Here is a 23,713-nt window from a genome sequence, read left to right as displayed (position 1 = left end):
ACACTGTTTGTACTATCAAACAGCTTTTCTGTTGTGTCGCCACTGGAACAGCAATGGATTATTTCAAATGGCATCTCAGCAAAGGTAGGTCTCAGAGCAGCAGTCAAAGCATCATCACAGGAAATGCCATGAAACATCAAAGTCACCTCAATGGGACAGTATTATGATATCAGCCTTTAAAATACTGATTATTGATTATTTTAATTAGAAATTAGCTTTTTAAATGATTGCCTGTCCTATTTATAATCAAAATCAACATTGCAGGAGAATTTTAAAATGAAAATTTTATAACTATGTGCAACCTTTTGCTTATTTTTTAAACTTAGACCTCAATGCATAAGTGGAGGCTTGTAGCAGGTATTAATATGGCCATTGCAAGTGACAAATGACAAGATGAGTGATGGTCCCTGAGTAGTACTATGGTAAGTCAGGGTAAAGCATGGACCTATAATGGATTTTTCAGCCTCTTGGACTAGCATTTCCCCTCAGGTTTGTAATGCTGCTTTCCTTTTCCTTTTTTGATGTACATGAAAATCATTTGCTCTGATGCTCAATATTCCACATTTTTTCCTAGTAGAGTTGGCATCCAAATCCAAATAAATAAATAAGAGAAGTACTGTATGTATCTGGAAGCACCTACAGTGAATTTGAAATTTGAAGGACAACTTGGAGGTACCAATGGCTCATGAAACAGGAATCTTTGCCAAATCTGATGTAATGTTTTATATGAAGGGCTTTTAATTTACAAAGGTTTAAGTATTTAACAAACTCAACTCTTCTAAGGCATTCATTTCTTCTTCCACCAGCTGATGATGTGCAAATCAGATTGATTGGATGCACCTGAGATGTAATTTAATATACAACAAATATTTATAGCAACTGACCTAAGTGGATGAAAAAGACCTTGTTCTTTTGAAACTGCAGGGGAAGACTATGGAGGTCTTGCTAAGCTGACTCTGTTCAGGACTCTGAGCTACAGGGACATGAATATGGGCCAACTGTATTTGCTAACCACACATTAGAAGTTATGAAATGTTTACTTGGGCTTCTTTGTGTAGGAAAAGTTAAAAATCATATCTGTAATCAAATAAGAATATGAACCCTCTATACTTTAGGCCTACTCCGTAACCTTAGTCTATGCAAATAAACTCAGCTTTATGCTTTCTATAAGTGGGGGAGAGGTTATCATTCCTTATCAGTGAACTACCATAAATGCTGAATTATATGCAGCTGGTAACAACAGAATTATTTTGAGCTTTATGCTTTTGTGAGACTAACATGAAGACCATTTTTCTGCTTCTTGGAGATCATGGTCTTGCTTGCTTCTGTTACAACAGTTCTTTCCCCCTGGAAAACAGCATAGTAATCTATGAGAAACTGGCAATGTTAGTTTTTAAATTGTTAGGAAATGCTGTCTTGTCACAACCAACCCTGTGTCCAATTATGTGGAGCACAGGTAAGTTAACCAGGTACAGAACTTTACTCAGATAGTCCATCTAGTCCTTGACAGACAGACTTGTACATTTTGAATTAATATTTTCTTTCTAGAAATATTTAATACATTGGGTTTTCATGTTTTTAATTTTGTTCTGGATTCTGTGCCTAAAAGCACACTAAGTTAGAATACACTTATGACAGAATGTAACTTTGGCTTGAATGTCACTGAGAAGTACATATTATTTTAAGTGAGATGCACTTTTACTGCATTCAAGTACGTTTGGCAATGAGAATCAGGCTAACAAAATTTGCCTAGGCATGCTTTGATGAATGAATAAGAGTACACTGCAATTTCCTTATAATTTGACATCCCTGCAAAAGCTTTGGTGGAACACAAAATTTTGTCCAAAGATTTCTGAGAGCTGAAACAAAAAGTGAAAACTCTTGGAATATAGAGTGCTGCTCATTGCTAGATAAGAGGAAGCACATAGTTTTCTGAGGAGGGACAATACTTCTAGTGACATGGAACAAAAAGTAAAGTTGTTGCTCTTTATATGTTGACCAGTCCAAATCAGTTAATTAATTTTCTTCTTTTATGAGCATGTGCTATACGGTTAGGCATTGTACTGAGGTTTATAGACAAATAACACAAGGACCTTATCCTTAAAGGCCTAAAAGATAAAAGAATGCATAATGATTTTATAAAAGTACAATTTTATTCAAAAGGTCTTCTTTTCTTTCTCTGGGGACATAATATTAAGTCTTAACTCATGTACACTATTCCTTGGACATTTGAAACAATAGTTTTAGGACCATGCATTTAATCTATAGAACTGATAATTGAGAATAACAATAGCTCTAATATCTATTATACTGTCCTTCTCAATTAGAAGATACATAAAATGAGTTTTAGGCCAATTTTAGGGAACAAGATTGTCATTGTTTATTCTTGAGAAAAGAGTCTTGGATTTTGAATTTTATTTTGAGCAGGACTCAACAGTGACAGCTTGAAGATTTTAGATACCAGACAGGAAGTAGACTTTTAATTTTCTTGTGAAACTTTAAATAGTTCAGTTGGAGTTTGGGGAATTTTTTTTCTTTTTTTTTTTGCCAAGACATTGGATAGTTACCATCTGTTCATCCTAAAAATCCATGGGACCAGTAGAAAGGACTGGTTTCCTCCAATAAGATTTCTGAAACTACTTGAGCTCTTATTCACACACTTGGTTGACTTTCAAGAAATATGTGCCATGGGGCACTGAGAAGGTGATTTGAAATCACTCAATGACATGTCTATTGAGGGCAGGAAGCCACAGCTTATCTCTGCAGCATCCCTATCTCATATATATGGCTAGGCACCCAATGCCCAGTAAGTGTTTGTAGAACTAAAATAAAACTAAAATTAGTAGTTATCACAGTACATAACTATGGAACATAATACTACATATTATGTTCAAGTAACTCAGTTGTGTTAGAGTATAAACACTAATACAAATCCTGCTTATAAGGAATTTACAGTGGTATTTGGGAAGTGGACATCAAACACTACAAAAGGGAATGTACTAAATGCTGGAGAAGTACAAAAGAGAACAACTGATTTTGTCTAACAGATTCAGGAAGGCTTTATGCTCTTAAATGAAATGATTCTTGAACTGTATCTTTAATAATGTGAAGAAATTAACCAGAGAGAGATAGAAATCTATTCATTTCTGTTCCAGATATATATTGCTGCATAACAAAATACTCCCAAACTTAATAGCTTACAATAATAATTTATTTTCCTCATGAATCATTAATTCAAGCAGGACTTGACAATGACAGTTTTTTTTCTAGTCAGTGGGGCTTAAGCTAGAATGGCCTTGGAAATTTTTGACTAGTTGGTTGCTGGTTAGCAGATCAACTAGAACTGTCAGCTAGGGCCTTGCTTGGGTTTCCTCACAGCAGGGCAACTGGGTTGAAAGTGCATGTATTCCAAGAAACAGGATGCAGGAGCTGTGAGTTCTTTAGGCCTGGGTCTGGAAATATAGCATCACTTCTAGCTGTCTGCCAAAACTCAAGCTGAAGGGAAATAGTCTCCTAGAAATTTTGTAGCTATCCTTAATCAAGTACATTGGCAGATAAAGGGCTCTCATTGATAAGCAATGTACCAGTTGGCTGGAGAATGTAGAGAAACCACTTGTGACAAGCAGAAAAGCATGTAGAGACTATGAGGAGATGATCTTGGGAAAAGGAGAGCTTTTTATAATGAATTTTAAGTTACATAATTTTTTACCTCTAGAGAACTGGCCTGATAATTTCCATGTTTAGAATGATCTATGGAGTAACAGTGTAAAGGATTACCAAGAGATAATTAATGTTGCAAACAACATTGCTGGACAAGAGCTCTGAAAAAGTTTATGAGAATGGTGGTGAACTTGGGCAGAAATGGAAGTAAGGGACCAGGAAAAAAAGAGGTTCTAACGAAATTACAAATAAAGATTTAAGAGAATCCACCTTTGAAGAGTGTAATTGAATGATACCAAAGAGCCAGGGTGGCCTTGAAATTTCCAGTTTGAAAAGTGAGATTCAATGCAGAACTAGAAATAGAAAGTTTGGAAAAAAGAGAGGGAAGATGATCAGCTTAATTTAGGATTTTCTTTATTTAAGATAATCTGGCTAAGGAGTTTACTAAACAGTGACTATATGAATAATAAATTCAAAAGAAAAGTTAGGCATTAAACACCTACATTTGTTATCATCAAACTCTATCATTAGTTGAAACTAGAGAAAAAGGCAAGATTAACAAGAAAGAAAATATTTTCTGAGGATAGAAGAGACTGGAAAATTAAATTTGGGGAACAAAATGACATAAGTATAATGAGAAGACAGAAAGAAATGGAAAAAGCAGTCAGAAGTAGAGGAATTGCCTTATCAATGCCATCCATCAGAACAAGCATATTTCATCATACCTGTGTCACAAAACAAGATTGGGTAGCAGTGTATTATTTCCCAAATTGCTTTTTATGATACATATGTTCACTCAAGCATACACAAATGAAAAGTTAGGCTGACAGCTTCTCTTAGCTTTCCCCATAGTGGACATTTGCAGCAGTTTCACAGAAGTTGTTGCTTAATGGTTGCAAATGCAAGGACTTAAAAAATTACTTTCAGGTTATAACAGCTCCCTTACTGTCTAGAAAATAGATTCTGATACTTCTTTTTATAGTATGCACATGGTTTAACCCTTCTAGAATAGCCATCTTCCTTAAATAGCTGTTCATTTTTAGCTATCAGGATTATTTACTTGTCTATGAACTCACCAATTCATTCCCAAACCTAACAAAGTAAGCTAAGTAAACTGTGCTTGGTCAAAATTTCAGAAAAGAATACCCCTAGTTTGAAGAGATTTCTGGCTATGTGCAGTGGCTAGACCTTATAACCCCAGCTACTCCAAAAGCAGCAATTGTGAGGATCACAGTTTGAGGCCATGCTGGGTTAGCAAGACCTCATCTCAACCAATAAGCCAGGAGTGGTGAAATGAACCTGTGACCTCAGCTTTGCAGGAGGCATAGGTAGGAAGATTGAGCTCTAGGTCAGCCAGGAAAATGTGAGACCCTGTCTTAAAAATCAGTAAAACAGAAAGAGCTGGGATCTCAAGTGGTCAAGTGCCTGCCTTGCAAGTGTAGGCCCTGAGTTCTGACCCCAATACTGCCGAAAAAGAAAAAAAGAAGTAGAGAGGTTTCTCTAAACAATGCCATAATTCTTGGATCACATACTTTGATATTTGAATATTCACTTTATTAATACAAGAACACCAGAAGACCACTTTTAGTGTTTGTTTACGTGTCTCTTTTGGAACTGTTTAGAAGGCAAGGCTTCCATTTGGTCTCCTGCGAACCATAGAGTCATAGGAACAAGAAAAGTCTCTTGGTAAGCTCCCAGTAGAACTGAATTGTGAAAAGCTTTTGTCATGTCTATAGAGCAACCACTGGGAGCTGCCCTTACTGAGTTTAGAGCTTAATTTGTATCAGAGTTATGATCTGTGTTTGGCTATAAGGAATAAGTAGGGTGATGGTCATCAGGTTTGATTCTCAAAAGATGGCAATATAGAGTTTCATTTCTCTGACCTAGATTTGAGGAGTTACAAAGCAGTGATCATAAGCCCTAGCAGAGACACTGCTGTGAGAGAGAGATGTATGGACTGTTGCTTGGGATGCATGAAGAGTGAAGGGAGGTAAAACACTGCATCTGTGAGGGTAAGAATGCTATTAGCTTAGGCCAGCATTAGCAGCAGTATCAAACTTTAATGTCCCCACATTTTGAAAGTTCCATTCCAAAAAGTTCATCATCAACTCTTAAAATGAATGCTTACTGAACATTATACCTTGTATTCCACTATATTACTTCCTTTTGTCTTCACAATTATTCTGAGATGGTCCTCATTAACTTTCTCATTTTACCTATGACGAAACTAAGGCTCATTGAGATAAATTAAATTACTTCAGACCACCAAATCAAGAAAACATTTAAGCAGAATCTGTTTGACTCCAGAGCTTATGGTCTTTCCACTATGTGACAATGTTTGTCTAAAGTTTTCTATCCTGTACTCCAAACACAAAGGTATAAATTTATGAAGATTTAATTGATATGCTACAAAATTCACATTTTAAGTATGTGTAGTTCAATAGTTTTAAAAAGTATTTTTACAGAGTTATGCAACCATTGCCATAATTTACTTTGGATGTGTAATACAAGAAAATATTTAGGACTGTTTGTCCATTACAGATGGCAAAGCTTAATCACTAATTTTGAGTAAATAAATGAAACATAGGAGACAGAGACTGAAAATAAAGCCAGCTTCAGATAGTTTGACTTGAATCTGGACCTCAGATTTGTTTGAGAGGGAGATACATGGGACTAGAAGATTCTATAGTGTATGTATGTAAAATCACATTCTTCTGCTTTATTGGATGTAAACTTTCATTGCGCCCTGAACCATTTATTTGACAATCCTTTGGAAACATATAAATTGAAACTATCTTTCATGTTTTATTTCAGCATTTCCTTGCATTATTATTTTTCTGATATCCTGAAGAGCTATTGAAGATAGTAAATATTGAAAAACATGAATTTAACAACTAACCAGAAACTTGGAAGCAACAATTCCCATATTTCTACTACATCTTAAACTACTTCTTTAAAAAAACCCTTTTATTTTCTCTGAGCCACACTTTGTTCTCACCTATGAAGTGATTCTGTAACAGTATTCTGTAACATGGAGTTGTTTCTTATGTGGTTTTTTTTTTTTCTGATGTGTTCAGCCTATTTTCCCAAAAAGAATGGAATATGGACTTACTATTAGTTGTGTAACTTTGGCACAGTTAATCAGATTTTTAAGCCTTTGTTTTACACAAATAAAATTACGGTCATTTCTGAGTGTAAGATGGTAAGTAGGTGAGTCTTACGCTTTGGTACATGACGGATGGTGAGTCCTAGATAATCACTCTTGAAGGAGCCATTGGATGGATCTCACTATGTGAGGGATTTCTCTGCCTAGGTGAATCATTGGAAATTCCTCACTGAACAGAGACAGGACTAAGGGGAAGAAGCAAAACAGCTTACATAGAACTGGGTTGGTTGGGGAAGGAGGTCAGTAAGTGGAAAAGATGGAATAGAAACCTGACTTTTCATTCCTATGGAAAGGATTCATGCAGTTACTATACTTCACAAGTTATAAGCCTTAGTTCTATTGTTTTAAAGTAGAAAAGACATTCTTTATATCATAGGGTTATGGTGAGGTTAACAGAGGTAGTAACTAGAAAGCGCATTCCAAAGTATTTAGCCCTTTGTAGTACTTGGGAAACATGAATTTCTTTTCTCTCTTTTATTCCATCCCTTGTTCGTGTACTAAAACATTTTCTTCATGGGGTACCTAGGTATTCATATATGTAGAAGAGCATTTGAAATTTGAAGGGACTGACATTGTGGGTAAGCGCTGGAACAGGGATGGGGTGGAGTTATAAAGTCCCAGCACACTTGTAATCTTGGTTAAGTTACTTATCCTCTCATAGCAGTAGTTTTCTCTTTCTAAAATAAAGAAAATAAGAGTGCTACTTCATAAAGTTGTTTTAGGGTTTAAACAAAATACCGTACTGAAAATCATTTCACAAAGGATTTGGAACATAGTTAAGCCTTCAATGAATATTAACTACTAATCACTACTTCACTTTTCCGAGTTGGATTCCCATATTCAGAGTGAATTCCCAATGTTAGAAATGATTGTTTCGGGAATAAAATGACATTGGAACACAGATACTCAATCTGATCCGAAATAACTACCAAATTAAAATCAGTGGTGCATGAGATTAGGGATCCTACCAGACCACTTTAAGTTAGGATGGGGAAATATAACTTATGAATAATAGCCAACTCATTTTATTTTTTACACTTTGCTGGAGAAAGATGAAAGCAGTCAACACTTATGTATTTATTTAAATTTCCTTTCATTCTTCACATTCACTAATAATAAGTAGGCTTTCATTTTGTCTCATTGCTCATTTATTTGAGAAGGGTGATTTAATACTTGAATCAATGAGGTTGACCAATGCCTTGGAGCATTAACCTTGTGGAATTTTAAGTGGCAGTGTTTAGAGATAGCATTTTCTCTAAAGTCAAGCTATTTGACAGTTGATACTGACTTTATATTAATCGCTTGAGAGTAACTAAATGATGGAAAGTCCAAAATAATAATGATCACAAATTTATGCTCTATTTCAAAGAGCTTTGCTTTAACAGAGGGGAGAGGAGTCAATCTCCACAAAATATTGGAGATTGTCTTTTCCCCAGCGTACTTGCTGGTAAAAAACATACCACCAGACCTGTACCTTTGAAGTACAAGTTGTCAAGAAGCCTGTGTGTCTAGCAAAGTGGGAAGAAACCACGCCACAATTCTGCTATTCTCTAAGCTTAATGAAATGCTAGCAGGCTGCCCTGCTGTTCCCCATATCTTATATTTCCAGGCCTTGCCACCTGTGCAACAAAAGCAAGCAATCTATTTAGAAGAGTGTTTTTCATTCTCTTAACTCTGAAGGTCTTTATTCTCAGCATGAGATTATTGCAACAACTTAACAAGCCATGTTTTCTCCCCCTATTTTCCTTTCTTTTCTTTTTGCACCTATGTCCTTTTAAGTCCATTCAGGCCTTAGGGAAACATTTAGTACTTAAGCTTTGGTTTTTCAAGCTCAATCGGGTAGAAAATCTAACACAGAATGTGTGCACAAATGATAGCTCCACACAATAAGGACGAACAAATAGGACAAAGAGAAAGGAAGAATATGAGTGTTCAGGGAGCAGGGCTGCACTTGAATTCAATTTTCCAACAGGAGACCTGATGTTTTCTCCCAAGATTCCCAGGTTTCAAATTGGTCATATATTGAGGGCCAGTTACCTGGACAATGAGGGGAAATGACAGTTGGTAATTATGATCTTGGTTACTAGGTTGTTAGGAGACTAATATTAATCCTGAAATTGTATGAGGAATGTGTTCATCTGGCCATAATTGTGTACTCTTCTTGAAAGCCTTTTCCAACAATACTAATTTAACACAAATTACCCAGGGGAGTATTTTTGAGCTAGTGGGTTTGTCAATTTATTGGTTAACTTAGGACTCTTTTTCCAGAACAGGAATAGCAACAGGAAACTAACAAAAAGATTCAGGTATATATGTTCGTTTTCTGTTAGGTGAACAATTCAGTTTAAGGATTATCAGAGCATGCATTGTTCTTTGAAAAACCTAATTCCTGTGTTGGCTGGCTGACAATGATTGTGAATGCTACAAAGTTACATTCAATTAAAAACATAAAATCAGGTGATAATAGAGCTATTTTCAGGAAACATCTTCAATTTGAAAAAATGCATCAAAATGTTGTCTTACACAGTGAAATATCTGAGTGAAACAATTATTATCAATCTCCCTTAAAAATCAAAGCATGGAATATAGGTACTCTGATTGCTTTTTGGTGAGAGAAAAAAGATTGCAGACTCCAAGACGGTTGTAAGGGTGTTATATCTTTAGAAATAGGATAAAAGAACCATAAGCATTTATTGAAGCTTGCTCTTAAGGATTATGGTTATTCTTCACAATGAAGATTACTTCATTCCTCTTTTTGTTCTTTTCCAATTGTTTGCTGATTTCATCGTATTTTTTCAATGGGAAAAGTCAAGTTTCTTTTGGAATCAATGTAATATTGCAATTTAAATTTTTTCAAAACAATGTAATTTTGAGATTTATAGAGAATAATACTTTCACAGTTCCAAATTGGAGCCAACTCTGGTACACATCACTGGTCAAAGGGACAGTGTTCTCACAAATGTAATAACCATTGGATTGGAAGAGAAGCACACAAATATTCTAAAACAATAAATTGCTGTATCTATTGACAAGATTATGATATTTAGTTTGTCTCTATCATTGATGAAGACCATTGGCATCTTAATAGTAAGAAATACACATAACTAAAAAGATAAAAAATCTAAAATGTTAGAAGCATTGTCTTCCCCCCCAGTTGTTTTAAGTGTTAAAATGTATCATATATATTAGATTAAAGTTGTCAAAATGATTTCTGCATAGATAAAGCTGAAGTGTTGCACAGCAAGTTTTTTAAAGAGAGTCAGACACTTACTGAAAAAGAGTCATCAGTTTGGTTACTAGTTGGTAATACTTTGAGCGAAGTATTTTCACTGAGATTGAAATGAGGATATAAGTAAGTATATTTTTTAATGGGACATGTCACAGAGAAAGCCCCAATGTGGGCCCACAAAAAGCAGCATGTTTTCTGACCTGGGCTTGGAAAGAGGAAGTTAATAATGACAACTTGGGAGGAAAAAAAAAATAAATAAAGAGAGTCAAGTAAGTTTCCAAACCACTTATCCCTTTTAGGAAGCAAATAAGTATAAATACTTGGAAAGGTAGAATTGGCCCAGTCTCTTAGATGTGGTTCATGGTATATAGCTGAATCCTACTCTGAGCGATTTGTTATTCCTTGAAGGTAATATAAGAAGCAATTGTAATCATATGTTGCCTTTGCTATTAAATATTTCAATACATTATTATGGTCAATATTCCAAATCCAAATGATATGAATCAGTTATATGTTCATTAGGACAGGCATAGCAGCTTTGATCTACATTTGGAATAATATAAAAAGCTATCAAAACAAATATGTGCAATTGGAACTCCTATTCCTATTTCAGCTTGCTCAAAGTATTTTGTATGTTGTGTGGATTGCAAATGCTAGAAATCTAAGAATTAATTTGAAGACTTCTAATTCCCAAGATACAACTATCAGTTTGTCATCCAGTTCTCCCAATTCTAACTCAAAACACCTGTCACATCAGCTCTTTCTCTTTTCAGCATCTTATCTCAATACAATGGGCTTTTAACCAGCTTCCTGTCTCTGCTCTCCTAAACTCCATCCAATAGACAATGCTGCACATAGAGCTGCTTTCCAAAATACAGAAATTATTTCTTTTAATAATAAACTTTCATGGCCCCCCACTTGTGTGTAGAATCAAGTCCAAACCCAATGAGTCCCAAATATTCTGAATCAGGATAGAGCCTAATTTCCATGACTGGAAACCACTGCCCACACTATATAACTGCACTTTTCTCATACTTTTCTGAAGAGACTTTATACTTTCTTGTCCTTGGGCCTTGACTTGTCTTTTATTTTTCCTGGCTTGACTTTTCTCTCTTTTACTCAGATAACTCAGAATCATTCTTCAGAGCCTTCTAAAACATTACTTGCTCATAGTTTACCATCCTTTATTCCCTCAGACAGATGAACCAACCATCAGTCTCTTATAAGCTTTAATCACTCAAAAATATTTGCTATGCCATAAAAATGAGTTCCTTGAGATAAGGGACTGGGTTTTATCAGTTTTTATGTTCCCATTACCTAATCTGTCACTATGTTCAGTAAGCATTGATTGAATGGATGGATGAATGAAAAGCAACTAGAATTTTTCAGCATAAGGTAGTTTTAAAGCAAGAATCAGAAGTTACCTTCCTGGCCATCCATGTGGGAATTTCAGGCTGCTTTTTGACCACCTGTGATGTTACCCAAGCTTCTTCTTGGTGGAGAACTTAAGAGTACAAGATTTCATTTCTCTTTTTTTCTTCAAAATTTAATAACAGTGAAATGTACTTGAAAGCATGGGTTTGGAGATTAGACTAGCTGCAATAAAATCCTGGCCCCATTATTCATAAGCTATGTAAATCTTTCCAAGTTACCTAAGTTCTTGTGCCTTAATTTATTCACCTATGAAGTGTTTGATTATACAACCAATATAACATTGTAGTAAGGATTGGATGAATTAAGGCATGTGAAGCAGCTGGAATTGTGTCTGGCATGACCTCAATAATTTTCAGCTATTACAATTATTGGTTAGAGGTCTTAGCTACCTATGGCTTTGCTGGTCAGTACCTAGTGGGTCTTACGAATGCACTCTTAGTGAGATATTAATGAGTGAGAATAATATGGTATTCTCTTTTTCCTCATGACAATGTTTATACTTAAATTGCTTTAATGAGACAGGTTGAAGACATAGTTAAAGAATGGGAATTTGTAGGACTATGAAGATTTTTAAGAGAGATTACTATATAAGACTTGGTATGGTTTAAATATGAAATGCTCCCCACAGGTTCATGTGGCTTGGTTCCCAGCTGATGGTGCTATTTTGGGAGGTGGTGGAAACTTTAGGAAGTGAGGCCTAGCTAGAGGAAGTAGGTCACAGAGGGCATGCCTTTTAGGAAATATCTTTGTATCCAGTCCCTTCCTCTGTCTCTCCCTGCTTCTAGAACATTATGAAGTGAGCAACTTTACTGGTCTGCGCCCTTCTTCCTTGATGCTTAGCTCATCACAGACCCAGAAGCCATGGAGCCAAAGAACCATGGTCTGTAACCTCTGAAAACATGATCCAAAATAAATCTTTCTTGTTTTTAAATGGTTTCTATCAGGTATTTGTCACAGTGACAAAAATCTAATACAAGTCTTTTTCCATCAAATCTCAATTTCCAACTTTAAGTATTTACTAAAGATTCTCTCTTTGCCCTTTATAATGGTAAGTATTGTGGAATTCAAAGATAGAATGAAAGAAAAGTATAAGATCCTACCAAACAGTTTTCCAATTTAAGAAATATGATATATTTCTGTGGAAGGTTGAACTCTAAGGAGTGTAGGAATTCAGAGAGGCATATATTGAATTTATGATAGTCATTAAAAGTGTTTTGGAGAAGATAGGTTAAAAAGAGAGCCATTATTGATTGATAAGGTTAGGATGGAAGAATAAGAGACATAGGGAAAAGGAAAGCTCAATATAGATTGTCTACTAAATATATGGACATTGCTGCCAAATGGAATCCCTTATGGTAAATTTCAGTCCTTTCTAACTCTTTATTCAAAAATCGAAAACCACTGTTTTTTACCTACTTATTGCGGTCAAATGATGGTTACTGTAGTGGAAAAACTTTAGATAAAAAGCATTGTGCAGAAAGATATGTTCATGTTTTATTGCTGGTGGATAGATAGAAAAAAAGGAAAGGAATCAAGATTATATAGTTTATCTTCAGAGGTCCCTTCCAACTCAGAAACAATGAGTGTCTGATAATGAAGGTTTGTAGTACTTGCTTTAATTTTTCTGAAAACAATGCATTTTTTGTGTACTAGCTCAAAAGAATTTTCCATGCATTCTTTGTTTGAACTTTTATCTTCCTCATCCCCTAAGGATAATTTGTCAGTGTAAAATGACTTTGGAAATGTGCATTTATTTCTAAAAGACTACTGAGCAACTGGGGAGAATTTTCATTTGTTTATTGATAGCCTTTATGTACCAGGAAATAATATATGTATAATATATATATATATACACATATATATATGTATAATACATAATATATTATATATTATACATATATAATAATATATAATTATTATGTATTATACATATATAATACATAATAATATATGTATTATACATATATTATTTACATATATATATAAATTTTGAAAAAGTTTGATTTTTTTCTTTTTTGAATGACTTGCTACATAGTCCAGGCAGTACTCAAATTCATGATCCTCTTGCCACAGCCTCCCAAGTGCTAGGATTTCAGGTGTGTGCCACCACATCTGGCTAACAGTTCAATTTTGATGGTATATTAATGTGTGAAATAATCATCTTGGTCTCCCATGATTTTGACTTCATATATCATTCTGTTTATATATAGATGGTTTCTCTCATCAATGTAGAAAATGTCATTGATGATGTAATGGCAAAACCACATTTATCATATTTTTTTCTTTCAAATGACATTCTGATTTTCCTTTATACATTATTATTAGCTTAAAATTAGTTGATAGCCTTATATTAGACATCTGAAAAACCTATTGTAACATGAGTATTGCCATGTCAAGCAGGATAAGGGCCCACTATCAAAAAGAGGCCTTTCACTTTATACAATCTTTAACTTGGAAGAAGCCCAAAGACAATGCTTCTTAGTTCTCAACTCTCAAACACTGATTTAGAGCTGTTTGTATATACATGGTATAAAATTGGGGGGACAGTGAGCGCCCACACTGGGAGACTGGCAACCCTGGATTTGAACACTATTGCCACTCATACCAAGCTATGGTCTCTCAGCATCTTCATCTGTAAAATAAGATTAGATAAGCCAATGTGTATAAAATGCTTGGTAAATAGCATTAGTCAGTGCAGGTAGGAAGAGAGTTGATGTAGTCACTTCTGTCTACATCTTCTCAATTTTTTTGTGATTAAGGACAATGCTAGGAATTTCTCTGTATAGCTGTCCTTAACTCAACTAGCAAAAATACTTTGTCTTTCTTATTATGCTTATGTCTTCTCTTCAACAAAGTTAGAGATAAGGGCAGAACAGGTTCTGACTGGAAGCAAGTGGGGAGGGGGAGAGGGTGGGAGCGGGGGTGTGGGGGTGTGGGGAGGAGGCAGGGGGGAGAAATGGCCCAAACAATGTATGCACATGTAATAAATGAATTAAAAAAAAGAAAATATGGCATGAAAAAGGTAATATACAATTGACATCATAGTAAATACATTTGTTTACTATTTTGAAGGGAAAAAAAAGGACAGCCACTTATGAAATAATTGACTTCTCTAAAATTCTTTTATTCATTTGGTTCTCAAGGTCTGAATTTGATGACTAGAGTAGAAATGCAGTTGGAAAAAAAAAATCAAATACAAAAACCCGGAGTATCAAGGTATTCCCTTTTGGGGTCTATTTACCATACCAATAAGAGAAAAAAACCTTATTATTTGATATGTACCATGTGGCTAAAATGCTTGTGAAGATGGAGTTTAAGTTACTAAAAATCCAACAACTTTGGAATGCAATTAATCTCTCAATATTTCCATTAGTAAAATTGAAATAACAATTTGTAACGTGGACATAAAGATAGAATGAAACTAGGTGAATAATAGTGAATATGTAGAATTCTTCTTTAAAACCACTTAATGTTTGGAGGACTATACATATTAATTTGTTCTTTAAAAACCATATAAGGTGGACACAACTAGACACCCAATAGAAAAAGAGTTGCAACGTCTGTCTTTTCCAGTTTGTCCTCCATGTTCCAACAAATAATCTGCATAGATAGACACTTATGAATTAATGATAAAGTGGGGACATGAATTGAGGTACTCTGAATTCACACAACACTAACATCTCTGAGCTTTTGGGATCACTTCATAAACAGGAAATAACAAAGGGCAATGATGATTATGTACACTTTGACTTTCTACTTGTGGATAAGAAGAGTCTAAGTAGATTGGAGATTCCTAATTGGAACCTAATGAAGGAAGGAACCAAGGACTAGTTTTATTTTATAACAGGTATTTAAAGAGGTCTATAAGGTGAAGCCAGTATGAGAATAAGATTCAAGATATGTAAAATTGAAAACCAAGCTTTATATGCTGTAGAACTGGAAACATGTACCCATTTATTTATTCACTGATTCTGATTCACTCACTATCAGGAATTTCTTTAATGGTTGGCAATGAGACAAATAAAGTGAGGAAGACAAATATTGGTTTGGACATTCTGCAATCTATTGATGTGAAGTTGAATGAGTCACTCAATTAACTCTCAGGATTAAGTCTCCTATATTACAAATTATGAATATTAGGGATGGGCTATACAAACTTCTGGAAAATAAACAGCTATTTTTGTAATGAAGTGGGAGCATAAAGGAAGCTGCATTTGGAGGACCAGTTTGCACACTTAACTAAGAACCATGACAGGATGTGTAACTGGGAGATGTGCTATTGGATTTCATACTAGAAAGCTCACCTGTAGCAAGTAGGAGGGTAGGCTGCAAGGGGACTAAATTGAAAGAAGGATATCCATTAGGAAAGTATTGAAATAGAGGGAGATGATCTATAAAATAAACAGAGATTGTGATCCTAGCACAGACACAAGAGAAACTTAGAGATTGAATTTCCTATGTCTTAAACAGGGCTGCCTCTTACAGTTTAAAATTGTAATCTAAGGAAAAATGAAGCACCAAAACAAGTATTTTTGTCAGACAAATCTTATTTAGAACATTTTTCTTGGTTTGGAAGCAGCAGAAAGGCAGGTGTTCTGGATTTTCATTTTATGCCTTTAAACTTTCTCCATCTCCCTTCCAAGGGTCAGGAGGTACCATTTTATTTTGGGTCATTGTGTACCCTTTTTTCTCCCCCAGTAGATGGAGAACACAGTGAAGGAAGAGTGTCCTTTTCTGAATCCCCAAAGAAGTTATTCAATGAATATTTGTTGTATAAATGAATAAGAAAAAAATGAGAGCATAGGAGCTAAGCTTGAGATCTCTGGAGTGAGGCCAACAGGTTTTGAACCCTGGTTCCTCCATCAATTATTAGCAGGACAGTGATTTTCTAAGCCTGTTACCTCATCTATGAAATGGAAATTCCAATATCATAGAGTTACAATGAGGTTAAAAGACACAAATATATGTGAAGTTTTTAGCCTTCTTCCCGATACACAATAAACATTTCTTGAATTAGATTAGAGCTGTCACTTTACTATCAATATTATTATTATGAAGACAACTAGACTCATTTCCTGATCATTTTCTCTCCTTCCTCTGCCCTCTGCTGCCCACTATAAGTATACTTTGGAAAATCACATTGAGGGAAACAGTGATTGTAATAACTAAGCTTGCTGAATAGTAGGGTGGATTGATTTTTCTTTCCCTTCATTATTCCAACTTATTTTTTGCTCTATATCCCATGTCATCAAAGTCATATACATGTGCATACAAAAACAAACACACACACGTATTTTATTGCCTTGGGGAAATATTAAAGAACATCCGTTCATTGCATACCCAGAAACAAAGACAGGTTGACCTTATTGAGCTAGTAAGGCCAGAGCTGTCTTTGAAGAATTAGACCAACATAAGTAGGAATCACTGAGTTAACTGGAAAGTAGTTTTCATAGCTTTGTTTTTTTAGCAACTGATTAAATACAAGAGATGAAATCCAATATGTGGCAAAGTCTCCTCTTTATACAGTCTCACCAGCACCATCCACATTTCTAAATAATTTGTTTGAGAAGCACACTTTGTGCTTTTTATTAATCATATGATCAAGCTAGATTTTTTGTATTAAGAGACTTAATTTGCCAGTGAACTATAGCTTCAGTTTGGCCATCTGGAAAAATAAACTCTTCAACAGGCATGTAATTTGTCTTTTGTCTTGTTTCAGGCAGTGGATTTCAGGGATTAGTATTGAGCAAACAGCAAGCAGGCACTTTGCTGGCTCCTTAAAGCTCTCCCTTCTCTTAGGGCATCTTGCTAAGTTACAAGTTAACAAATGGCTCTTTCTCCTATAATGCCTTTGTCAACACTATGTATATATGAACCTAATTTTCAATAAAACACAACAGCTTTCCTTTTCTATTCAGGGAGGCACTACCATATGGACTAAAGCCTGAGGTCAGAAAAAGCATATTGCCTGGGACATGGGCTGACACACCAGATGTGCCCTTGTGCCAGAAGGTGAGGTGGTGGTAGGAGGACACCATTCTCTTTCAGCTCATAATACTGATCCCTTCCTCAACCCACCAAGTTTGTAGCCTTGTTGTTTGCAAAATGTCACAGGAGACAATTCCCATGTTTCCCTAAAACTAATTGTTATTTTTCTCCAAAGCCTAAATACCAGATTGCCTTTATTTGAGCTCAGCATGAAAGAAGTAGGGCTTGGCGAGCCAATGTCAAAAACCCTGTGTGTTGGGATAAACACCACAGTTCCTGATAACTTGTACTTGTTACAGTTTCAAGAGTAGTTTCAGAATCACTCTCCTCTTTCTTTGATAAGAAAGCAAGGAAAGGGACACCCCAGTTGCTATTAAAACATGGGCAGAGGGGACAAATAGAACTAGGTTCCTGGCCTGGCTTCTGCTACTTGTTAGTCAAGTGACCTTGGTTGAATTACCTCACCCTCTAAGCCTCACTTGTAGCATTTGTAATGAGGATAACAACGTACTAATACTCACAGAATCTCTTTGAAAGGATTATGATGATTACAGGGGGATCATGTAGGCATGTGAAGGTGCTAATATAAATCTGTACTTAACACATTTTAAAGATAAAATTAGGTAGGCCATTTACATTTGTAAAGTTTATGCCATGTACTCTCATACACTGTACTGGTTAATATAATAATTATTCCTACTTTTTAAAGTTGCATTCTGTGCTAGCAACTAGACCAAGGACTTCATAACTACTATTTCTATGATGCAGGAATTGTTGAAAGTCAGAGGTTAACTAATATTCCCAGATACACTTGCAGAGCCAAGATTTAAACCCAGATGTTCAAACTGTATTTACCAAATTGCTAAAGTCCTTAGTATACGAAAAAAAAAAAAAAAAACAACTGCATCCAATTACATCAGTGTTTAAGCAGTGATGGTATGAAATGACTGAGTCACTGCTTAAACACTGAAGTTTGTAGCATCTATGCTTAGCATCTTTATCCAGGTCTAGTGCCTGAGAGACTCCTTGTTAAAGTCAAGAGCTGTTTTATTCTGTATCTCTATTAGTTTGCAAGGGTTGCTCTCTCAAAGAACCACAAACTTGTGGTTTAAACAGTAGAAACTTATTGTCTCATTTCTAGGGGGTGGAAATGTGAAATCAAGGTGTTGATGTTGATTCTTTCTGAGGACTGTTATAGGCCAATCTCCTTTCCTTGAGATGGTTATCTTCTCTTTGGCCTCTTCACGTTGTTTTCCATCTCTACATATCTTTGTGCCCCTACTTCCCCTTTTTATAAGGATACCAGTCATATTGGATTAGGACCCACACATATTATCTTCCTTTAGTCTGATACCCTCCATAAAAATGCTATACTCTAAATAAGGTCATTTTCTGAGCTAGTGGATCCTAGGACTTCGACATAAACTTTGAGGAAACATAATTTAATTCATAAGAAATCATCAGTGGGAATATGCTTTGTCTGCTGCCAGGCTTAATGAATGGGTTGAATTAGAATGAAGCATACCATCAGCCCTAGCCTCTAACCTCAGGGACATTTTTTTTTTTTAAATTTCTCTCACTCCCTTACTTCATTATCTCCCACCCCACTAAACCTAACAAACTTTAGTTCCATTTATGCAAATTCTTTTTACTGGATACTTTCCATTTCCCCCTGCTACCTCTTTAGGAGAGGCCCTTGTTGCATTCACCAGCAGAGAACATTGTTTGTTTACCCTGAACCCATTGTCCCCAAACAGTTCTTCTTTGTGATAATTTGCCTACAAAATGCTAGATGAATATTTTCTCTCTTCTTACAGCCTTTTAAAAAAGTAGCTAGTGGCAAGATTTCCCAACCTTAGCAATACTGACATTTTGAACCATTTTAATTCTTTATGGTAGAGAAATGTTTCATGTATTGTAAGATATTGAGCAGCATCTCTTACCCCTTCACAGATTTTATTATCATTTCCCTATGTGATAGAGGCCCAAACACTTGGAATTACCTTTATCATCAATAAGATGGTCACTGTAGCAGATCTCAGAACTATCCATGTTGACCCAGATGAGGGTGGGTGTCTTAAAATATCAGTAGAGTACTAGAAAATGCTCATGCAGACTATTCAATACCAGTTGGAGGTAGCAAATGTGATGGATTTTCTGGAATAAATCTTAAGTACCCTAAAAGTAAGCACAGGTCACTGGAGTTCAACTTCAAGCACCATTCCCTCACCATCTTTATTCCCTCTTACTCCTTGGCTTAGTGCTATTTAGGGTAATGGAAAACTTAGCACCCCATAACTGCCATAACACTTTTCTATAGTTTTGGTATCATTTGCTATTTCTAGTATGTAAGTTCCATTAAGTGGAAGAATTCTTTTGTTAATTGTGCTCAAATTTTTCTATACAAAACTCAGAAGCTAGAATGATGGAAAACCACTTATTCAGTCTGAGTTGGGTGTTTTCTAGGACGCAAAGGCATAATTGGAACTCAGAGAGTCCCAGCATAACCACTGAGTCTCTGCACACAATGTCTACTGACATGTACTGGACTTCAAGGCATTTTAAAATCCAGAAAGTAGTGTTGACCAACCCCATGCAGTGCTAAAAAGGATTCTTAGAAGACAGCATCTTCTTTCTGACTAAGCAAGAGAATGACATGGTGTTATTGTTGCCACAAGCCCACAATGCATTTGGAGTGAATCTTCTGAGGATTCATCAGGAGGTAAATTTCATCCTGAGGCTCAAAAATGAGTTTCTGGAGGGAGTGATATTTGCTTGACCTGTATACTGATTGATTTCTCAAGTGGCATTGAGGGCAGAGGACTTGGGCAGCAGTGAAAATAAAAAGGCTGCCTTTCTGGTACATGCTAAAGCCTGTCACTTAAGGCCATGTGCCTAATTATGGCTCTTTCACGCATGGGTGCCCTATTTGCTGAAGGTGTTGTGAAAGGTTGCCAAGAGATAAATTCAGCTATTTACGAGAATCATTATGTGGTTTAGTGTTTATTTCCCTGGCACCCTCCAAGAGCTATAACTTGAAGTTGAAGGGCTGTTTCTGGTGCTTCTAAATAGAAGTATTTAAATATTTCTTAAGTAAATCATTTAGAAAATGTACATAACACAGGATCTCTTTCTAGCATTAGGAAACCTATATATAAGAAGAAGGAAAGGAAACTTTATCATTTGACAACTGCTAACATTGATTGTATCACTGGGATAGTGTTACATTCCCTCAGTGCTAGTTATAAAGATTATAATTAAGTAGGCGGTCTCTGGAGGCTTCCAACTCAGAAGCATTTCTCCTTCTCAGATTTCAGCTACTGCCTTCCTTAAGTGGGAGTTGGAAAAGCAAAATAAGACCTTTGAAGCCACACAATGTCTGGTCTGTCTTGACTAACTGTGTTGTAATGTAACTGACATTATAGCAGGTAGCAGGATAATTCATGTCAGAAACAATACAATTCCACATTTCATTTATATCAGGGAACAGAATGTGCCCTGCCATACTTGTGGGCAACCGCTTTCTTACTGATTAGAGAAAGTGATGACTGAATCAACTGTTGACTGGATAGCACCACAAAAGGACTGTCATGCTATACTAGTTTATCAAAATAATAAAAACTCAAGTCTTTTGACTCAAAAGGGCAAGCTCAGATACTCCTCTTTTCCTTCACCTAAGATACCAGCCACCTATCTGAAGACTCCTAATGATGAAACCCAGTCTGGTTCTCCAATGTATGTCTGAATGGAAAGCCAAATCCTAGACATCATCAGGCTGGCCATAGGGAAACTATGATTTTCCTACGAAGCATGCATCTGTGTTTAGCTGAGAACCATTGCTCTCCTAATTTTATTTGTAGAGTAGCATTTTTTTTTCTTTTCCAAGGTTTAAGTTTTTTATTGTGGTAAAAATACAAAAAAATTGCCATGCTAAAATATACAGTTCAATGGCAATAATGATCAAAATGTTATGTAACCATGACTGCCTATCTCTTTCTAGAACATTTTTTCAATCCATTTCATTCAAATGGATGAATACTTATAGAAAAAAAGTTAATAATTAGAAGAAAATAGGCCAGACTTAACTGATGGCAATCTAAGATCTAAAATTAAATGAACGAAAATTGAACTTGACATTTAAGCACCAGTCAACATATTTATTTTGGAGAGAAGTATTTCCATGCTCCTTCGGGCATAGTAGGAAACATAAGAAAAGATAAAAAATAAGAAGTCAGGGTTGCCACATTTTTTAGTATAAAAAGAAAAGAATATTATTATGACTATCCAGTAGATTTGTGGAATTAAAGTGTACAAATTCATTTACTTTTCCAATATATTTTGCTTAAATTCTCTGAGAATTTGCTAGAGTCCCTTTCTTTCAAAATGGAGAATTTCACCTTTGAATCGTTTGCAAAGGGTTCACCCTACTCTATAGGGCTCTGTCTTAAAGATTCTTTGTGTCTCATGAAGGCATCAGATTACCTTGTGCCAGCAACTAAAGGAAAATTTGCTAATGAAGATAAGTGTTTTGGAAGTCTCTGTATTCAGACCCATTTCAGACTAGTATCCAAGACTGCAAAATGCCAAATGCCAGGCTGACCATGTATTGTGCTAAGGCCTAACTAAACCCTTTAATCTGAAATGGTGAGTTTAAAAGAAAGAAACCAAGAGAAATCATCACTTCCTCAAATCTGATTGAAGGTTGAGAGGGATCAAGAGAAATTCCAATAGCTTGGAATCTGGTCCCTTGGAAAACAATGAATAGGGTCTAGAAGAACAGAAAGGAAGTCTTGCTGATTAGCTCCCCCTGTGGAGAAAGTCTCTACCACTTGGCTTCCTTTGATGAGATTACAGACTTCTGAAACTTGTTCCCACCAGGAAGGTAGACATGTTGAAAGAACATCCTTCTAAGTAGGCGGGGAACACATTTCTTGGGAAAGTATATTAGTTTGATAGCTAAAATGGCTTGATCATGTTTTCATCTCTGACACCAGAACTTTGTTGCCAAAGGTTCTAAATCAATCTAGTCTAAGAAGAAGTTTGAAATAATTATAGATAGTCAAAATCATTATATTTTTATCTTTATAAAATTCATCAATAGGGTAGAGAGACCCTGTAGTTTTTTGTCTTTGAGATTGCTCCAGTAGTATTTCTACATGGTTCCTTCCTCTCCTACCCCTATTTGGAAAATGATCCACAGTAAATTTTATTGATTTGGATACCACAACCTGACCAATAATTTCTGTTACCTTTTCTTTCCATATACCCTCAACTCTCACCTTGTCCATGGACAGAAGTTTATACTCTTGCAATTGAACACATTTAGAGATGAAGAGGCATTGTATAAGGAAGAAGCCCCATTTCTGACTTATGATCATTTAACTTTTCCTTAAAAACACCATCAGTGTTAGGCTGGTGGAGTAGCTCAAGTAGTAGAGTACAAGCCTAGCAACTATGAGGCCCTAAGTTTGAACCCCAGTACCACCAAAGGAAGAACAAAACAAAACAAAAACCATCAGTGTTGAGGACCTTCTGAGTTAACCTGAGTTAAGTTCATCATCTCCTACATATTTCTCTGTTCAACTTGACCTCAAACACTATTCAAGGCCCAACTTAAATCTGTCCATTGTCTTAGAATGAAGATAATTATGCAAACTTACAAATTCAGTGTGACGTAGAATGTTAGTCGGTTAAAACCAGAAAGGACTGTAGAGCTCTTCTGTTCTAGTATCCTCATTCATGAATGTGGAGACTGAGAAGGAAGATCTGATAAGAAAGCGGGTCATACTGTACCTTTCAAACCCTTTATAATATAATCTTGAACAATATTGTTTTTAACACTGCAAGTATGACTGTATTATTTCTCCCAAATGAAAGCTATTCAATGCAATAATTACCACTTCCATGAATGTATTTTGCATAGTGGTTTATGCATATTAGGTTCTTGTAAGTGCTGTTCAATAAAACTTCTACATGGCAGTAAATGTTGTATTGCCTTCACTCTACTAGCCACATATAGCTTTCATGCACTTGAAATGTGGTTAGTACCATTGAGCAATTGAATTTTTAAAATAGTTTTATTTTAATTACTTCATCTTTAAGTTGAAATAGGAACATGTAGGTAGTGACTACTGTATTGAACAGGGTAGTTGTCATTCATTTGTTGATTTCTAGTAAGTGAATAAAAATTAGGGTACATTTGTGACTTAAATATTGTTTGAATTAGAAAAATAGAG

This window comes from Castor canadensis, chromosome 13 (genome assembly GCF_047511655.1).
Source record: "Castor canadensis chromosome 13, mCasCan1.hap1v2, whole genome shotgun sequence".
Classification (NCBI taxonomy): domain Eukaryota; kingdom Metazoa; phylum Chordata; class Mammalia; order Rodentia; family Castoridae; genus Castor; species Castor canadensis.
This window is presented reverse-complemented; position numbering follows the sequence as displayed.